Raw genomic sequence first — 19,131 nt, 5'->3', positions numbered from 1 at the left:
GGGCTATACAGTGACACACACACACACCACCTCTCTATCTCTCCCCTCCTGCCTCACAGGGATCATCATCCACCAGGCACTGCTGCTATGTGAAGATAGGTTGGCGTTAACTGTCAGGACTGCACTCGACGTGCTCTATGATGCGGACACGCTCTCATGCTGAACATACCTTTTAGAGTAGCACCAAGGTATTGATTCACAGTTGTGTTAAGTCTCGGGATGGGCTGCCAATCATCCCTCTGGGGTCTCTTGAACCCTGAAGACAGAGAAGACAAAAACACTCATGTCAAGCAGTCACAAAAACAATATGAAGCAGCACACAACACGATATGATCCAAACTGTCAATCAGCCTAAGGTCTCAAAGCATGTTTTCAATCAAGGCTGAGGGTGGTCTTTGATTTCAGTATAAACCAAGCTCCTCTTTGTCCTACTGCTTCTCTTCCCTGGTTTTCTAGACAGTGAGTCGTCACTACCCTCACCCCTCCTGCTTTCCTGACTTCTGGGGTAACGCCTGGTCTCAGAGCAGCGTGGAAAACCCGAGGGTGGCTCAGAGGCGAAGGGGTTAGTCAGCAGGGAGGCCGATACAATGGGAGCGAGGGGGGTCCTGTTCCACGTTCACTCACCCTCTCTGTCTTCTCAGAGACACAAGGGTGAGTCTGACTGTGCAGCTTAACAGGCAAGTGGAGACACAAACAAGGCTGGTCTCGCTCGAACAGGAAGAGCTGAGCTAAGTCAACTATCACATGAACGTGTAGCGCTGCCGAAACATAGTAAAATAATAAAACACATGGCATGATGGGAAAAGAGAGGGGCCCGAGCGAGACAGAATGGGAGGTTTAAATTAGAAGAAGATATAGAGGGAAAGCAAAGAGAGCCGGTTGTGACTGAGAGTGCAAACAGGGACACGCTGCCGAGGCTGTAATTACCACTTTTATAGAGGGTGTGTGTTTATGTCTGTTGTAACCAAATGGTCGTCTATTCCAGCTGCTAGCCCGGCTATCACGTTGCTCACAGCTACTCCACCAGCACACTGTGAGAAACTCCTCTGAAACCAGATAGTGTACACAGATGCCAGGCAGTGTTATGTGGCAGCTCAGGTTCTATCAGATGATACCAAAGCCATGAAACTTAGTTATCACAGCGATGAGTTAGGATTCAGCGTGTGAGAGGAGACACTGTCAGACTGAGTTTCATGCATATCATTTTTTGGGGGATCCCCCGCTGACTCAGCGCCCTGGAAGAGGGCTTACCCCACACCGCTGCCCTAGACTCCGCCCCCATGGGACACCACGCACACTCGGGTGACCGGGGGCGTGTTCCTGCGCCGTCACAGATGTGTGAACTGCGGGAATTTCTCAGACTTCGTCATAATTTCTGCTTCCTAAGCAGCATACCACGTTGGTTGATTGTGTGTATGTGTGTGTTTGGATCAGCAAACAGGATGTGATGAGCTATACGGGGGTTTCATCGCAGGGGGGAGAAATTAAACCACAAGTTCAAGAGAAATGATTAGGTAAATTCTACAGAGATGATGCTGATCACACTGATGATCCCTTTCACACAAATATTCACATAGCATTGTTATCTCCTGAGCGATCAATCCTGAACACCCTTACTTCACCATCAAACTACACAACAGGCTGCAGTCTTTCTCTATAACACTGAGGTATGGTCAAAGCAATTAGAGTATATTTACTTCAATTGTGTTAAACCACTCTTTTACTCTGTAAATAGGTGACATATTTATCATTTATTTTCCAAACAGATGACATCATTCACTGTGGCATAAAAAAAACCACATGGTGCATCTCGTTCACGTGAATTCCCCCATCCACATCACACATCAAAGAGTCTGGTTCCTGTCAATGCCCTCGTTGTCGTAGTTAAGCAAGTTGCTCATTGTCCTGGCAACGCCGGCAATCAGCTGGGAGGCGGGGCCAAGCAGGAAGCTTTGGCAAGCAGACAAAGCCGTGCCAACTGTTGTCAACCACACCAACCATGAGGCTAGACAAAAAAAATAAAGGAGCCCTTTTGAATCCTCTGTGGCGTTTTACCAAGAAACACACACACGCAAACACAAACTAAATAAATCCACCGTAATCCCACGTGACAGACAAACCAAAGTCACAAGCTTGTGGCTATAAACAGGGAAGCTTGCATAGTCACTAACATGAGCAAATCTTTGAAATTAAGATGTTCAAATGACGTCTGTCTCTGTGCAGTCGTCTTAATCTATTCACCCTCACCCGTCTCCTCCCAGCCACTGGCCTTTACTGGTCCCCAGCCAGACCACCACACTGAGGCCATGAGTGGAAAATAGACTGGTGGAAGGGGGGGCAGTGAGGAAATACACTCCAAAAAGTATCCATCTGTTAGTGTAAAAATTCTTCTTTTGTTCTGCATCGTGAGACCCAAAAAAAACAACTAAAAGCAGACTTCTCTCATCTTGGTAATTAATGTTTCTATTTGCTGTAAGAAAATGTAAGATTCAACATCAAATGAATGCTTTGTTGGGCCTTTGATTTGACTTTCTGAAGCACAGTGATGTTCACCAATATTACCTATGGGAAAGAGCAATAAATAAGATGGTAAGAAGACGGCTCAAATTGACCATATTGAGACATATGAGAAAGAGGATAATAGCCACTGGACATGAAGAGTGTAAGGGGGTAGTGGCCGACAGATGGAGTGCGTTTCTGTCCTGACTAGTCACTGCAGAGCCTGGCTGATAAGAAATGACCAGATAAGGCTGAGAGAAGTGGAAGAAAAGAGAAAACAGAGAGCTTCTGGCCGAGTATGACGGAAAAGGCCAAGCATGTCTCTCTCCCCCTCTGTCTTGCTCTGTCCTCCCTCACCCTCTCTAGTCCATTTGGCCATTACATAATCAGTCCCAGATAGAGATCATGTTCGGGAGGAAACACCATGCATTTCTCACACACACAGAGAGGAACAGTCAGCCCCTGCATTCGTCCGCCTCCACCTCGTTGCCAGGCTCCCAGTGTGTGTCTGTGTACGCATGGGTTTGTTTGTTTGTGTGCGAACGTCAGTGCATGCCGTTCCAAAACGGTGATGCGGGCTAACTTCATCCCATTCCGACCCTTACGCACATCCTGGCACACGCACACAATATCAGAAGACTGTTGCAGTAGTCACCACACACGGAGCAGTGTAGGTCAGCCAAGGACACGGCAAGCAGACATTGTTCCTGCTAACAAACACCAAAGCTTCTGACCTCTGTGACGGACCATTATCTTCTGCTAGCATCCACCTCAACAACCGAACCCTGCATCCAGGGGACAGAGCGCTGGGCTAACCCTTAACCCAGTTACACCCAGACCTTCCCTGCTCAGCAGCAGCAGCACGCCAGTTAGCCATAACAGGCAAGATAAAAGCTCCTATTTGTCTTACAGTGTCCCCTTGGCTTGTATGTGACCCCCCCCTCACATCTGCTCTACATTCAGGCCATGACAGAGAGAAGTCCAGGGGGGAGGAGAATTCAGAAGACTTCACATTTAACCTCTGCTGGGTTGACATTGCTTTTTATTTCAGCAGTCAGTGGGAAGTTTCAGGTTAACAGTGAACACAAACCGAATGCTGTTTCGGTTTGGCTGTTGGTGATCAGCCGGCCAAGATGCTGCTTGGTTTGTCACCACCTCTTTTTCCACCCAGGTTTTTATTCTTAAGAAACACGTTGGCTGCAAAGCCTTTACCAAGATGAAAAAGTTGATTTCCAGGCCCTCTGTGAGAAACAGTTAGCCTACATATCATCTGCCTGTGGAAAAAGAGACCAAACATGGAACGGCAGGGGGTGGGGTGGGGGGGCTGGTAGAAAAAAAAACGAGACAACATGAGGCCCCTTTTGTCTGCTGCACTCAGCACCCTGACATCTGGGCTGTGACTGACAACATGCCACTGGGTTAGTGTGGTGCATCTCTTTTTCTATTGAACACATAAACACACAGATCAGATACACGTGTGTGACGTTTAAGAGAAGGGGAACAGAGCTCAGGAAGTTGTCGTCACAGCCACAGGAAGTAGGCCTCCCTGAGGGGTCGGGGTGTGTGTCTGTGTAAGAAAGAGAGAAGGCCTTGGGAACGGCTTTTAAGGCTGTGGCTTCCTGTTGAACAAATATGAACTGAGTTTGTGTTCCTAATGTGTCTATAACAGCCTTTCTGACTGTTAAAATGATAAAAGTGATCTTGGGTGACTAATACAAGTCTGTGAGGATGTGAGACAAAAAGTCAATTCAGAAATCACTTCACTTATGGCTCCGGAAATACACCTCAGACACACAGTCATCTTGTGAGAGTCATGAGTTGCACACACGTGCCGTTCACAAGTCTAGTCAACAGAGACAAGACTGTCAACTGACCTGAAAAGACATTTCCTTGCCTCTGACCATGGCTGTTAAGGGAAAAGCCCTGTTTCCTCTCTTTTTAGCTTCTGGTAAAACTGAGTGACAAACATATGATGGCAGAATGAGTGTGTGAATGTGTGTGTGTCTGATGAATAATTCCTCCCTGCTTTATTTCCACACAAACACCAGTCTGGATTCCTCATCAGCCTCTACAACACTTTAGGGCACTTACGCGTCTGAATCCAGGAGTGTGTGTGAATGTGTGTGTGTGAGAGAGAAACAGAAAAAGAAAATGACTCAACACCTGGTTTGTGACTCTTGAAAGGAAAACAGCAAATAAATCCCAACATACTGGAAACCTAAGAGAACGTGGGCGTACCGTTGAGAGCTGACAATGCCTCAATCACTGTCACTCTCGATTTCCACCCTTGAGCAAACTCAAAATCCCCACAACGTTTCTTCTCCAGTTGAATGATTTCAATAAGTAATCTAAAAAAAGCTCAAGACAAAACCGATTATCTCTTTACACTGTACAAACTGCCTCAGAATCAGAGGGGCAGAATCCCCCTTTATACCGCTTTGTCTCTCCAAATGCTTCTATTCCACAGCCAGGGCTAACACACACACACACACACACACACACACACACACACACACACACACACACACACACACACACACACACACACACACACACACACACCTAGCTCAACTATAGCTCAGAAATGCACTTAACAAGATGAGAGACTCTGCTCCCTTGGTAACCGTTGCCATGGGAACCAGTAGCGTCTTCACTAACCGTTATTTAGCCAGACCAGAGAGGCAGACACAGAAAGGAATTCATAATAAGGTTTATGAGGATGATAAACATGTTTACAGAGACACCGGGCAGGCTGACCTCACACACCATCCTCTCCCTCTTATCCACAGCCTGTGTGTGTGGATAAATGACAAAAAAAAAACATGGACGTATGCGGGTGTGTGTCCTGTGTGGCTCATAGCTAATGACAGCATGCGTGCAGATGGCCGACACAGTGTTTCTCTCCCAGTGGGTGTAATTACTTACTGATAATTTTGACTTTATCAGAACAACTGTGACACAGACTCAGCAGTTTGTTTCCTTTAGTCCAGAGAACATCCAAGGTCTGTTTACAGATTCCACAAATACCAATGCTGTTTATATTAAAGGCTTTTCTTCCTGTCCTCCGAGAAAAAGTGAAACGATGCAGCCGAGTTATTGTTTATTCTACCAGTGTGGTCGAGGTGGGTAAAATTAGTCAAAGGAGGTGATGGGGGGCTAAAGGAAGAAAATTCTTTCCAGGCAGTGAGAGCGTGTTTAATTATGTGTAGGAATCACATGCACACACGCAATGTAGGTTCATACACCTCGCTTCCAGCGTGGTATCATCTTCATCATCGGTGGCAGAGAGCCAGAGACGGGAGAGGAACTAGGCTGAGAAAAAGTTTCCTTTCACTTGTTCCAAACCGAAAGTAAACTCCCCCCCTAGTCTATTACACAGCCCTGTTCACTCAGGATAGATGAAGTCTTGAAACTATATTCTTCTTTTCTCTGATATCATTCTTGATTCTCTTTACATTAGCTGCAGCCTCGACTCACGACAGCATCTAAATCATTGTCTGCTTCTCCAAAAGCTCGGAGTAAATTCAGTCCTTTAACTTCTGGATTACATTATAACAATCTGTTTCCCCTTATTGTTCTCAGTCCAAAACACAGCGTGAACAGAACCTAGAGCGAGACCACAGCTGCACATATGACCAGTATTTATAGTTATGGGTGTCTACGCCTGGTGGTTGGCTGGCAGTGTAACAGAGTCTGGCTGGACTACAAACTAATGAGAAATAAGTAATAAATGACTTCATCCATACATGTAATGCAAACTGCTTTCCCTTATACACATGTATTGTTATATTCTTATTACCTACTTTTATAATTTGACTTTTTGTAATTTCAATGATCATTTAAGATTCATCACATTACAGTTTGACCTCGGTCCAATAATGAATTGAAATAAAATGTACAAAAATGCTGTTTTTCGGCCCCCGGCCACACACCAGGCAGTCTCGCAGTGCACGGTGGAATTCCACACTTGGTTGACTGAGTTTTTGCCTCCCTTCTCCCGACTAAATTTGTCCTGTCTGGGACAAACTTAATGCCCACTAGCGCTCGCTCACATGCACCACAGGAGCCTAAATAAACCAACAGGTATTTTATTGCATTACTGAGGGCACATGGTCACTGATTGACCCTGAATGGAGGTAAATTGGAATTGCCATGATATTGGTTCTTTAAATGTTCAGAATCTCTGCTCACATGAGGTGATGGGAAGTTCCTCAGATGGTCTCCAACCTTAGTGCCAGCCGACACGTAGCAGAACTCCTGTTTTAACGCCTGATGTGCTGAGGTGTGTGTCTGAGAAAACTGTCAAAGGGGCAGATGTTGTCGTGCAAGCTACTTCACTCTCTCTCTCTCTTTTTGAGTTTCTTACTGGAGAACGAACGACACCCTTTACTGGAAAAAAACTGTGTGGCGTCAGACAAATGTTTCGTCATGACATCCAATCACTTCCCCCCACCTGCTTCCCTTTAAAACTCATTTGTATTTGTTTCCTCTGACAGAAAGCAAAAGTTGGCTTGAGGCATGAAGAACCCCCCCCCCCCCAAAAAAAACCTGATGGACCATCACGGCCAACACACACACACACCCATTGCTTCATCACCCTTAACTTTTAGATGAGTAAGCACTTTGAGCCAACCTACTGACCCATTTCCCATGCACATAAAGGAAGAAATCTTAATTGGATCAAAGTACTCCTTAATTTGCCAAGGACACCCCCATCCCAGCTACATATGGTAAATGGGGGGTTGGATTAGTGAGAGACACACACACACACACACACACACACACACACACACACACACACACACACACACACACACACACACACACACACACACACGCACACACACGCACACCTTCTGCTTACTCAAGTTATGTGACTCACTTACTATTGTTGAGTTCACACTCTTATTTTTTTTACCGTCGTCTCCTTCTCTCTCTCTTCTGGCGTGCGTGTGTGTGTGTATCGCTTTAATGTTCCTCCATTTTCGTCATCACATAGTAAAATGGGCGGCGATTGTTCATTCACGTACACAGACACACACAGACACACACGCTCCTATTGAGATCACGGGACAAACGGGGGCGGGGGGAGAGCTGAGGCAGCACAGAGCCGGCCAAGTGTGTATGTGTGTGTGTGTGTGAAGCGATTTGAAGCCCTAACTTTTATACAACCTCCGACATCAAACGACGGAGGCAGAACACGTCAATCGATGTGAGTGATCGGAAGAAGCTTCAAAGGGTTTCTCTTTTGTTTTCTTCGCGATCTCATGCCAGCACACTTTGCTCTTCCTGGCCCTTTATTACGGGCAATAAAGGGACTAATAAGCCCAGCCCCCCCCCCACAAGTCGGGCCACAAATTCTCATCAACGTGTCCGGAGACCACCAATATCCACATCGGTAAATTATAATCACCACACACACACCCAATCAGCGCACTTTCACGCGTGTTGAACCTCTATTGTTCTTGTATGATTTACTCTGTGCGCCGTTTGCCCACAACTTCGGTGCCACCTATCCAAAGCGCACGCAAACACAAAGATGTGCTCATCAGCTGTGCGAGGAGCTGAATGACGCAACCTCCGCTGACTCCTGTGGGATTCATTTGCCTGATATAGATTATGAATCAGGGTAAAAACAGCAAACGTGTGCTGGAGAGTCAAAAAGTCAAACTCCACTAGTCCACTGTGGACAGGGGCTCCTTGGAACGACTGGGAAACACACAGCCAACCAGTAAACTGCAGCGGTCAGACTTCGGTGCACCGACTACCCCTGAATCACAGACCCCCAAAAACACCGACCCTCCCCCCCTCAGAAAGAGGTGATGCAAATCACTTCCTTTCAATCCGGCTCTTTGTATGCGTAAGGATTGACTGGGGGTGATGGGGGGGTGGCAGCTATCCATTCACTTTATACGGCTGCCGACCTCAGTGATCCTGCCCACCCCCCACTCCTACACACACACACACACACAATGGCGTGAGATCTCCTTACACAAGCAATTTTCTCTCCCTGTCCTCCAGCTCTTCTCTGCCTTTTCTAGCCACGAGTTGGGGTTTCAGGGCAACAATGACCAAGCTGGAGCAGCGATGTCCCAAAGAAACATGAATACATGAAGTCATTGTCAGTATTTTATCATCGGACGATTACTCTGTACCCGGGTAGTGTCATTACAGGTTGAATACACGCAAACACCCACAGGATCCTAAAAGTTGAGGGGCGGTTTGGTGTTTGGGGAATAGAAAGTACACCAACCTCAAATTCCCATCAAAACCAAGGTTCAGAAATGACTCTGATCCACGTGCACCGGATGATTGAACATGTCCGGTAAAGATGACGATTGGTGGATTATTAGGAAAACACACACACGCGTGGGATCAGTCATCAAGAAAAACACAGAGAAATTCCCCCACCTCATCGATTATAGACGATCAGAGGTTAGCTCTTAATCAATGACCACAATTCACTCCTTGTCCTGAATGGCAACGCAGCTTAATCATCAGCAATAAAGCACCCAGCTATAATACATAGTATTAGTAGTAGTAGTATAGTATATTTAGTAACGTGTACTATTTGATCAAAACTTTGTACTGATCTCTAAGTTCCCTCACAACAACCCAAACAAACTGGACCGGACTTTGTTCACACAGCAGCTCCAACACTCACCGTTTCATTCACGCGTTTCAAATAGACGCTCCACAAATCCAAGTATCTCCAAATTTGAAATATGCGGTTAATCCCGTCCTCTGAGCTCCACCGCTGCTGTTTCTCTCTTTGTATCCGCAAGTTTTGGAGCTCCGACGCTGCGGAGAAATTCCCGACGAGCCGGCTGAGCGGAGCAGCCGCAGTTTTGTGATAATCCCTGAGCGTCTCCGGCGCTTCCTGTCGACACAGCCGTGGAGCCTGAGGCGGCCGGAGCGGCTGCGGTGTCCCGTGATAGGCTCCTTCCTCCCGGCGTTGTTCCGCTTCTTGTCCCGGTGGCTGCCTGCGCCGAGCAGCGACAGCCTTGCTCCGTGTGCGTCTCCGCGTCGAGCTCCTGTGTTCCTGCCCTCACACGCACAGAAGCAGCCGGATCGTGTTGCGCCCATAGACTGTACCGAGCTCCGCTTTAAAGGGACAGAGCCACGCACGCCCCCAGCACACACGCACACGCACAGCCGCACAGCCGAGCAGGCGCGTGACGTCACCGCACGTCCCCGGAATTCCCTGACAGCGCAAACTGGCACCGAGTCCAAACTCAGCCCCGGTACCGGAGCTGCTCCCCCGCCTCCTCCAGCTCCTCCGCCTTTTGTACAGACTCGTGACTGAGTGTTGGTGAACATCCAGGAGCGTATTTCCCCCTGAGCGTCTATTTATGGTCGAGGAAGAGTATTAGCCCCTGACGCCATTGTGATAGTTACCACAGAGAGTTATCTCTGTTTATCACACAGCTACATAGATCTAACCATGACACCGTGACACAGAGCACAGAGGCAAAGGCTTTACAGGATAAATAGTCACAATAAACTCATAGATAGTGTAAGATATATTCTATGTAACTGCTGTGCATAACACAACTACTAACTGATAAACAAATATCTATTTCTATTTCTAAACTAAACACTACAAAGGGTCTCTAACTTTAAACCTTTAACCAATGTGAAAAACTCATTAAATACATCCATACTAGTTTTTCTTATTTCACATTTCCCCTATTCAATTTAATGCCAGCAACATATGTAGTATATTTACATTCATGAGCTGCAGCTAATGGTTGTATTAAAAATGAATAAACTATTTACTGATGATTTTTAGTTCAGTTATTTTCATTTTCACTACAACTTTTAAGCTGCTGCAGGTTGTGAAGACATACACATGGAGTTTTGCAGGAATTCCCTGCAACCTTTTCCATGAAGTGATCATATGGACCATAGATTTGTTATACAGATGGATGACGTCTCCATTTCCTCCCACTATCCAGAAATTAGGCTAAAATGTATAAAAACATATTATCACAATGCATGATTTACTAGTTCATAATAAAGCATTTAGTTACAGTTTATAAACTGGACATAATCTGTTTAGCGGATACGGGCACTATAAACTCTACTTCTGTTAGTTGTTGTAATAAAGATTTACACTCTATAAAGATACTATGCTATGATGAAATAAAGTGTATATAAGCCACTGTGGGGTTTGTGTGAAGAGTAAATGCTATATATCTGTGAACTTAATATAATGTTTATTCACTATAGTCTGTGTTAGCCTGAGGATTTGGTTGCATTTTACTTTGTATTTGCATGTACATTATGGCTGCTATGGAAAGTTTTGAAGACAAGCTAACAGACCAATCGGCCATTATCTGCAAGTGTGCGATGTGTCATTGGCACTTCACAGTGAGAAACATGCTTGTCAAAATGGCAATACAGCCCACATTGCTCCGCCTATAAATAAAGCCAGAGTTTTGAGGCTAATAAAAAGAGTAGGTGACATTAGGATGAGTCAGTTAAGATCACGAGGGAGGTAAACAAGGCTTTAAAACACAAATGGGTTTCTCTTAAGCCGGAAACATTTGTTCCAGCTTTCCTTGCCAAAGTAACCATCCTGCAGTCTGTAATAATGCCAAAGAGCCACATTGGTACATCCAACAGTATGTGTGTGAGAGACACACACTACTCACACTACACACATGTAGAGGTTATATTTAGAAAGCACTGTCTCAGCAGGACAACCGGAGGCCAAATTAGCCGGCACAGGGAGAACGGGAGTGTGTCATGGATGATGCTGAGACAATGACATAAGTATACAGACACGCAGTGTATTTATGGTCACAACAATTCTATAAAAAACTGCAGCAACAACAACAATAACATCAGATAAGTATGGAACCTCTCTTTGCCTCAGTACAAATCAGGGATGGGGATCAGTCTTTCACCATCTGTTCTTCACTGACATTACAACACTCATAGAATATTCAGAGACAACCAAAGCCTTTTTAAAAACTTGTGGTAGTATGCAGTGCTGGGTAACAAGAGGGGGGGGCTGTGGGTGTGTGTGCGAGATTCAAACCCCCTGATGAAATAAGGGCATGGTATGTGTGGTATGTACCACTAGGGTGGATCTAGAGTGTATTGTGAAGTGAAAATGAATGTTCAATAATGTGTTTTGTGTTGAGAAAGAGGAGGGCTGCAGCACACAGTGGGGGTCTGTGACACTGCGAGGCACTGTGTTTGTGTGTGGATGTTGTTGTTTGTGTGTGGAGAAATCAGCTGCATGCTGCAACAGATGCAGTACTGTAGAGTGAGCTTAACCATAACGACTGCAGAAATGGAGACATTTCTAGCTGAAAAGTAGAAAATTCAAGAGGCTGCGAGAGTAAATGTGGACCATTTACTTATAGCAGCTTATAATGCTAGAGCTGTCCATACATAGGACATTTCTCAAAATGGGTGGAAGTTGTCAAACTGTTTAGGTGATTAAATTCCAGATGATGGAATTATAACTCTGAAAACCTGCACTTTTATTGTCATAATAATCTGTATGTATATCATTATAATACATCAGCTTGAGAGACGTTTTTATAACTTCATCTGGAAGCTATTACTTCCTGGATTGCTAATCTTTAATTATCCACCACAGAGTAGTAAAGTAGAGCAGTCTGTATGAAGGCTATATATTATCTGTTTCTGGCTGTTGTGTAAATTGGTCCATTCTTCTTGTACGATGGTTTGTCCTGTGCTTAGACAAACTGATAATGTGACTGTTATGATGCCCATGCTGCTTGACTTTGGCTGTCGTGTAGGAAGAAGGTTATTTCAGTTTGATATTTTACACACATCATCTGAAGTCATATTGTATTCTCATATTGCTCCCAGTGAGTGGGATTGTTATTATCATTTTTATTATTACTGTTTTCTCAAGTGTGTGACTTTGCTCAGCTTTGTGTGTGTGTGAGGCTACATCCATACTACTACTATGTCTGTCCATACAAAGTTTTGGCTCCAGATCAGTTTTGATTCCCTTCCATACTAATAGTATCCTTGAAAAAGTCATACCACGTGACCACTCGCTTACAATGGGCATGTGTGTGCCAGTGTAAACAGGAAGCATTTGGTTGTTGGTTGCAGGAAGAGCGAGGCTACAAATGAGAAACAGCAATAATGGCTCTAAAACTGAGGAGTAGTGTGGACTCCAGGCGTATCCGTAGCAGACTTGACTGTTAGAGACTATTAGCCCTGTAAAGTGAACAGGAAGAGGATTGCTGATTGATGTGGGAATGGTAGGGACTGTAGTGTACCCCACACACACTGCCACACACACTGCCACACACACACCTCTCCAACTGTTTCTGTCATATATGTACTGTTCTGTATATAATAAAAGTCTGGGAACATTAAATGAATGAGCACAATTTCTCTTTCCCATCCTACAACAAGGGAAGAAAGTGAGTCCCAGGGGTCCAGAATTTGTTTGTGTGTGTCTGTGCGTGTGAAGGGACAATAAGGGGGGGAAAAAGATTTTTGAGGCACTGTGTCTTTAACTTCTTACGGCTCTTATGCATGGGTAGCAATTCTGTGATCATGTGTGTGGTAGGGAGTCAGGCGTGTGTGTGTGTGTGTGTGTGTGTGTGTGTGTGTGTGTGTGTGTAATTAAAGAGATCGGGGACAAGGATAGCTCAGTTCTCACACTCCAAATATATATATGGCAGCTCTCCCATGGGTAAGAGCCCCAAAGATTCCTATCATACCAGACACACACACACACACACACACACACACACACACACACAGTGTGTCCACAGAGAGAAATGTTTAAGAAATAAACAGAATGTAATACTGATGAGGTCCAGACAGAGCAACAGTAGAGGAAAGAAGGCATGTGTGTGCGTGCGTGCGCACTGCAATTGTAGGAGTCTGTGTTCCTGGTACAGATGGTACTTCTCAGCCTCTAGAATGTAGGATTGTGTTTGTGTGTGTGTGTGTGTGTGTGTGTGTGTGTGTGTGTGTGTGTGTGTGTGTGTGTGTGTGTGTGTGTGTGTGTGTGTGTGTGCGCATGTACATGTGGCATACCGTGAGTCAGCCTTTTGGGAACACTCAGAGACCGACAGACATGATAATAGTCACCTCCACGCACATACTCACAGTGTCACACCACGAGGAGACGGAGAGCCACACAGGCAGTCAGACAGACAGCCTGGCTTAGCACACCCACATATAGCAGCCATGCAGCCGGCTGAATGTTCCGCTACAGCCCTGATAATTAGGGCCCTTATTCAAGGAGAAGAGGGCCAATAGGGAACCCAGCTTTCTCTCTAGCTCTTCAAACAACCATCTAATCCTAACTGTAGCTCCACGATAAGCTAAGCACTCCAGTCCTGAGTAATGTGCTCACTATCCCAAAGTTTTACATCGTGAAAAGTAAACCCAGCTTAGAGGAGCTTAAAAAGCTTGGCTGGTTCTTCGAGGAGAACATCATGTTTTCAGGAGATTGTCTAATTGATCAGTTTTCCTCTGAAAAGGTGAATTCATGGACACCAAAATCATCTATGTGCCCTTGATTGATAGAATATTGGCTTTGGTGCAACATGCTAATATTTTGGGACTGTGTTCAGGCAGTAGTGATATCTGTTTGTTTACCTATAACTATAATGCATACGTACATGTGCCTGGTTATGTTGTGGCTTCTATCTAAGGTTTAAGACACACTATTCCACTGGCAAGAATAAATAAATTGGTCAATCACGTTAGACAACAGACTGTGTATAAAGATGGACGACATGCTAGCTCCCCAAATGTGAGGCCAAAGCGTCTCGATTGCACCCTGGTGGCTGGTTGCAGTATAGGTCATAAAGTGTACATTTTTGCGGTGTGAAGAGATATTGTGGACCAGCGCTCCACCCACACCCATCATTTTACAAACTTTTACCTTCTTTAATAATGAATCAGTGTGTACACAATAAAACCTCCTCTGTTGAACTCCTACTCTTGTCTTAGTCACTCTCTTTCGACACATCTCATCCTACTCCTCTACCTGTCTAACCTACGTACCAAGGGGGCTTGTGTGTGAGCCTTTGTACTTATTATACAAAATTGACATGTATGTACAAAGGTCTTACTTCATGGCAAATACTGGTAGGACACAATAATTGAAAAACCATGCCAAAACAATTTTGAAGTAAACAAAGAAATCAGTATTCTAAGAGTATACAATTAATAGTAGAGTTCGAAGGCAAAATGAAATCAGTAAGACTCCAACACTGTGGAATGAAATCAGAGGAGAAGAAGCTATGTGAACTATAAGCTAAGGGAGAGCCTTACCTGGTGATCATGGGCGATGTGGTCCTTCTCTTTCAGCAGGCCACCATGACACCTCCCACCTCCTGAAACAACAATAAGGAGGAACATAGGTCAGGCTTGAGGAAGAATAGTCAACAACAGCAGTAGTGAGGAAATTGGGGCAACTTTAAAAATAATCTATCGCATTACTTGATCAACATTCACACAAAAACAATCGGTAACGACATGCTGAAGTCAACACAAAGTCAGAGTGTACCCTTTCCTATCCATCAAAGTTCAGTTTGGCAACAATAGCCAGACATTTTATTCATCCACAGATCTGCAGCCTGAAATTGGAGGCAGCCTGAAGTTGGACTGCAGCGATGTTAAACTATTTTTGTAATTTTAGGTCAAGCTCATGTGGCCCTGTTCAAACCTGGCATTAACACGTGTCCTTCAAATGTGGTCTGAGCTATTGGATCTCAATGAATCCTCAAGGTGTCTGTGGTGTATTCACCCCTAGAACTGTGTTCACCAGTGTTGATCGGATCATCCACGACACGTTAAAACCAGGTATGAACAGATACAGAAGCAGTGCGAGATAAGGCAGCAGCCAGCAATTCATTAGCACTTTAGTGAGAGGTTTAAAGACAAGTTAAAAAACAATCAGAGCTCAGAGCTTTGCTTCGTGCATTTGGTGACGTTTGCTGACTGTTCTGTGGTCATGCTGTTGTCGATATGTCATTCTGTGTGGCTTATGAAACCACAACGTGTGTGTCAGCCAAAATGCACAGCAGGGCCTGGTCCAGCTCTGTGGCCATCTGTGTGTGTGTTCCTCATGTGCCGCCTGTTCAGTGATTCATAGTGTCAGTGCTGGGCCACAAGACTGAGAACAGGTGGCACTCTGGTGCACCTCCCCAGCCCCATAACACACACACACATACACACGCGCACAGAGCACCTGTGATGTGCTTAAACATTAAAGCAGGCATGGTTACACACAAATGTGTCACACACGCTGCAGAAACTGCAGAAAAATAGAACAACTGGAAACACACGCACACACATTGTGGTTGACACAATATCAGCACAAATCTTGTCCTCCTCCTCATACTTATAACACATAACTTGAAGAAAATTGTACTTTCTTGATTCTTGTTGTTCTGGGTTTGTACCCTCATGGTTGAATGCACTTATTGGAAGTCGCTTTGGATAAAAGCGTCAGCTAAATGAAATGTAATAAAAAAATGTCTGACTTGCTCCGTCTGACCTACAAACACACATTGTGTCCACTATGCTTTAATGGAGACTGTACAACAAAACTCTGCTGTCGGTGTGTGTGTGTGGAATAGCAAAGAGAATAATCTATCGGACCCATGCAGATGAATTTTACTCTCACTCTGACATTCAACCTACAGAGCACACCTACACAAGGTGGCTTTTGAGCATGTACACACACAACCCCTGCAGTATACATAGCTGAGGGCAGGTTGTGTGTGCGCATGTTTGACTGGTGTGTCAATATGAGGCAGATCGAACTGGCTCAGCCCTCACTGATCTTGCAGCCTGGTGGTCAGAGCATCCAACCTTTGAACTCAGGGTCAAAGGTCACACCCCCTAAAGGGCCACAGCTGGTCACACTGTAAAGGAGTAAACCTGCTCTGTGTGTGTTTGTGTATGTGTGGTATGTCGATGGGCAAGAGAGAATGTGGGTGTATTTTGAGCGACAAGGCAGAACAGGCGAGTGTCTGTTGCAGGGGTCAAAAATATATTTTTTCAAGACGCATTGAATAAATGTCACAAGATTTGACAGAATAGTTTGACCTTGATCGATATCAGGACTGTGGCAAGAGGAGTAAGGGGGAGGGTTTTGAGACAGTGAAAGAGAAAGACCTTGAGAGGGGGAGGACAGGAGGGAGCATGGTAAGGTGTATGAAAATGACAAAATTAGAAAAAATGATATTATACATCTTTTAACTGTATTTGTATAGAAATCTAGCAACAGATAAAGAGACCATGTAAGGGATAACCTGAGGGAGATAATGACAGGGGGAGTGAGAGATAGAAAGATACTAAAAGTGACTTCTGTATGTAAAGGTTAACCAGTGGGAGCTTCTCCCTTTGACATTAACCAGCACAGAGAGAGGGGTAGAGGGGTGGAGCAACAGAGACTCTGCTCAGAGGTAAAGAGCAGAGGAGATGAGGAGGTAGAGAGGGATGGAAGACGGAGAGAAGGCCTTGGGCCAGACAAAAGAGGAAAAAAGAGAAGAAAAAACAAGATAGCGTAAGAGGGCTGAGGAGAGAGTGAAAGCAGAGCAGGGCCGGAGCAGGGAAGATAAAAGAGTTGTCTAACCTGCCATTCAGTCCAAACTCGCTGTGTTTAAAAGCAGGTGAAGCAGGAAGAAGATGGAATACGATCAAGCAAGTCTGGAGTAGTCTAGTTGGTGAAAACGATGGCAGCAGAAGGGTTTTGAATTCTACAAAGAAATATTCAGTTTGCATCACAAAGTAATAATTTCTTTTGGTCACTGCAGTAATTTGATGGATGACGCTTCATTAAACTGCAGCTAATTTCTGATCAAACACGGTTTAGTTGTAACAAATGAAGGATCTGTATTTTTTGTGTCATGCTAACATCTGTCAGACACAACCACACTACTCTGCAATTCACTGATATTGTCTCCCTAACTGAACATATCTTTGCCAAGTATTTTTCCATTTTTTCAAAATTTTTTACTTCCTATACGTGGTTTATTTGGAATCATCGCCTTTTCATATTTATCATCTGAAACAGCTGACTGTGAAGAGGTTGACAGGAAACAAAGGGGATGAGAGAATCATGGCGAGCACAAAGATCCCCGACTGCAATTCGACCAGGCACATGGAGGTTATGTGGAATGTTTGGCTGCCAGGGTGCTTGCTCCTTAACATCCTTAATAAGGTAAATGTACAAGCATAAACCGGTTTCATGCTTTGTACACAGATGGTAAATAATCCAAGTTACTTTCCTAAGACGATCTATAAAATAACAAACTGTCAAAGGTGCTATTGTCTGAGAAACAACAGACCTAAAGGCTAACACACACATACTGTAGAAAACAGTATATACTGAATAGTTCATATGTGAAAACAGTATTACCCTCTGTGTGTGTGTGTGTGTGAAAGAGTGATCAGGTAAGCCCTACAATACAGTAAACTGTACTAATACAAGCAGAATTATGGACACAGGCTGAACACAGACCAACATGATATGGTATAAAGAACACACTTGTGTGTTGACTTGTTGCACATGACCACCTGTGTTTCTTTTGAAACGAGCACTGTGTTGCTGCTTCTCTGCATGCTGCACATACTTAACCTGGTGCAAATTCAAATCTGATTAACACAGTCACCTTTTGGCAAACCATACGTGTGTGAGCCTGCATGGCGTGAGTAAAATAGCCATGATTGAGCTGCTCCAGTCCTTAGTCACTAGTGATTCACTGGTTATTTCATGTTAGGGCAACAGGCGCAACAGGCTTCACACCTGCACACACACGCACACACAAAATAGTAGCCTTCTACAGGAGTGGTGGAAAAAGACAGGGTTTTCATCTTTATTGTCTTCCAGTCTAGATTCACTGTCTGTGTTTGCTGTTATGTGTTTAAAGGCAGTCACTTGAGACAGATTAAATCCTCAAGTGAACTTGCAACAATGTCACTTGCCGTGGGCTGTGTGTGTATTATGATCGCTATTCAGCAGGCGCAGATTAAGGCGCTAGTCATGAGCCGGGACTCTTGTTTTTGTCAAACTTTATTTCCTTGGAATGCTGTCGCACCACATCCTGAGCCTGTGTGTTAAATCAGGAAGCGGATAGATAAGGACACACATATATATATATATATATATATATATATATATATATATATATATATATATATATATATATATATATATATATATATATATATATATATATATATATATATATGAGGGCAATGTTTGACTGACAGAGTTGGGTGGTTACTTGCCTTATTCGCTCACTTTCGCCCAGTTTACAGATGGCAGTGGATCCTTTTCAGCTGGTTTGTTAAAACCTTTCAGACTAAGGCTTTTTCTTTCTATATCTCCTCTAATCCGTCAAACCTAAACAGTTAATAACACTTGTCTGTTTGAGCAAATACTATCAGACATGTTTGTATTTGAAAAACTACTCCAATATATCAATCATCACGCCACTCAAAACCGACATTAAGGATCAAACTGGGTGGAGGACGTATTATTTCTAAGTGCCTGTGTGAAAGAGGCAGTAAGACTGGCAGAGCTACAAAGAGTGAGGAGGAGTGTCAGGTCGTCTGTGGTCGGGGCTGTTTGGCTCAGTGAACTTCTGCCACATGGCT

The 19,131-nt window shown here is 44.4% G+C and overlaps 1 protein-coding gene across 7 annotated transcripts in view; it reads right to left on the bottom strand.

The window, feature by feature from the left end:
- Positions 1-19,131, bottom strand: part of kdm6ba (lysine (K)-specific demethylase 6B, a) — an 89,807-nt gene that overhangs the window by 13,917 nt on the left and 56,759 nt on the right. For 6 of the 7 annotated variants that reach the window (XM_034569400.1, XM_034569402.1, XM_034569397.1 and 3 more), the window contains 2 exons: positions 14,794-14,855; positions 170-256 (listed from right to left, as the gene is read on the bottom strand). The gene's annotated coding sequence lies outside the window, so the exon portion shown is untranslated. Of the gene's footprint in view, positions 1-169; positions 257-9,163; positions 9,598-14,793; positions 14,856-19,131 lie in introns of those variants that run through there. The other variant, XM_034569399.1, reaches the window with a different exon arrangement.

This window comes from Hippoglossus hippoglossus, chromosome 18 (assembly GCF_009819705.1).
Source record: "Hippoglossus hippoglossus isolate fHipHip1 chromosome 18, fHipHip1.pri, whole genome shotgun sequence".
Classification (NCBI taxonomy): domain Eukaryota; kingdom Metazoa; phylum Chordata; class Actinopteri; order Pleuronectiformes; family Pleuronectidae; genus Hippoglossus; species Hippoglossus hippoglossus.
This window is presented reverse-complemented; position numbering and strand designations above follow the sequence as displayed.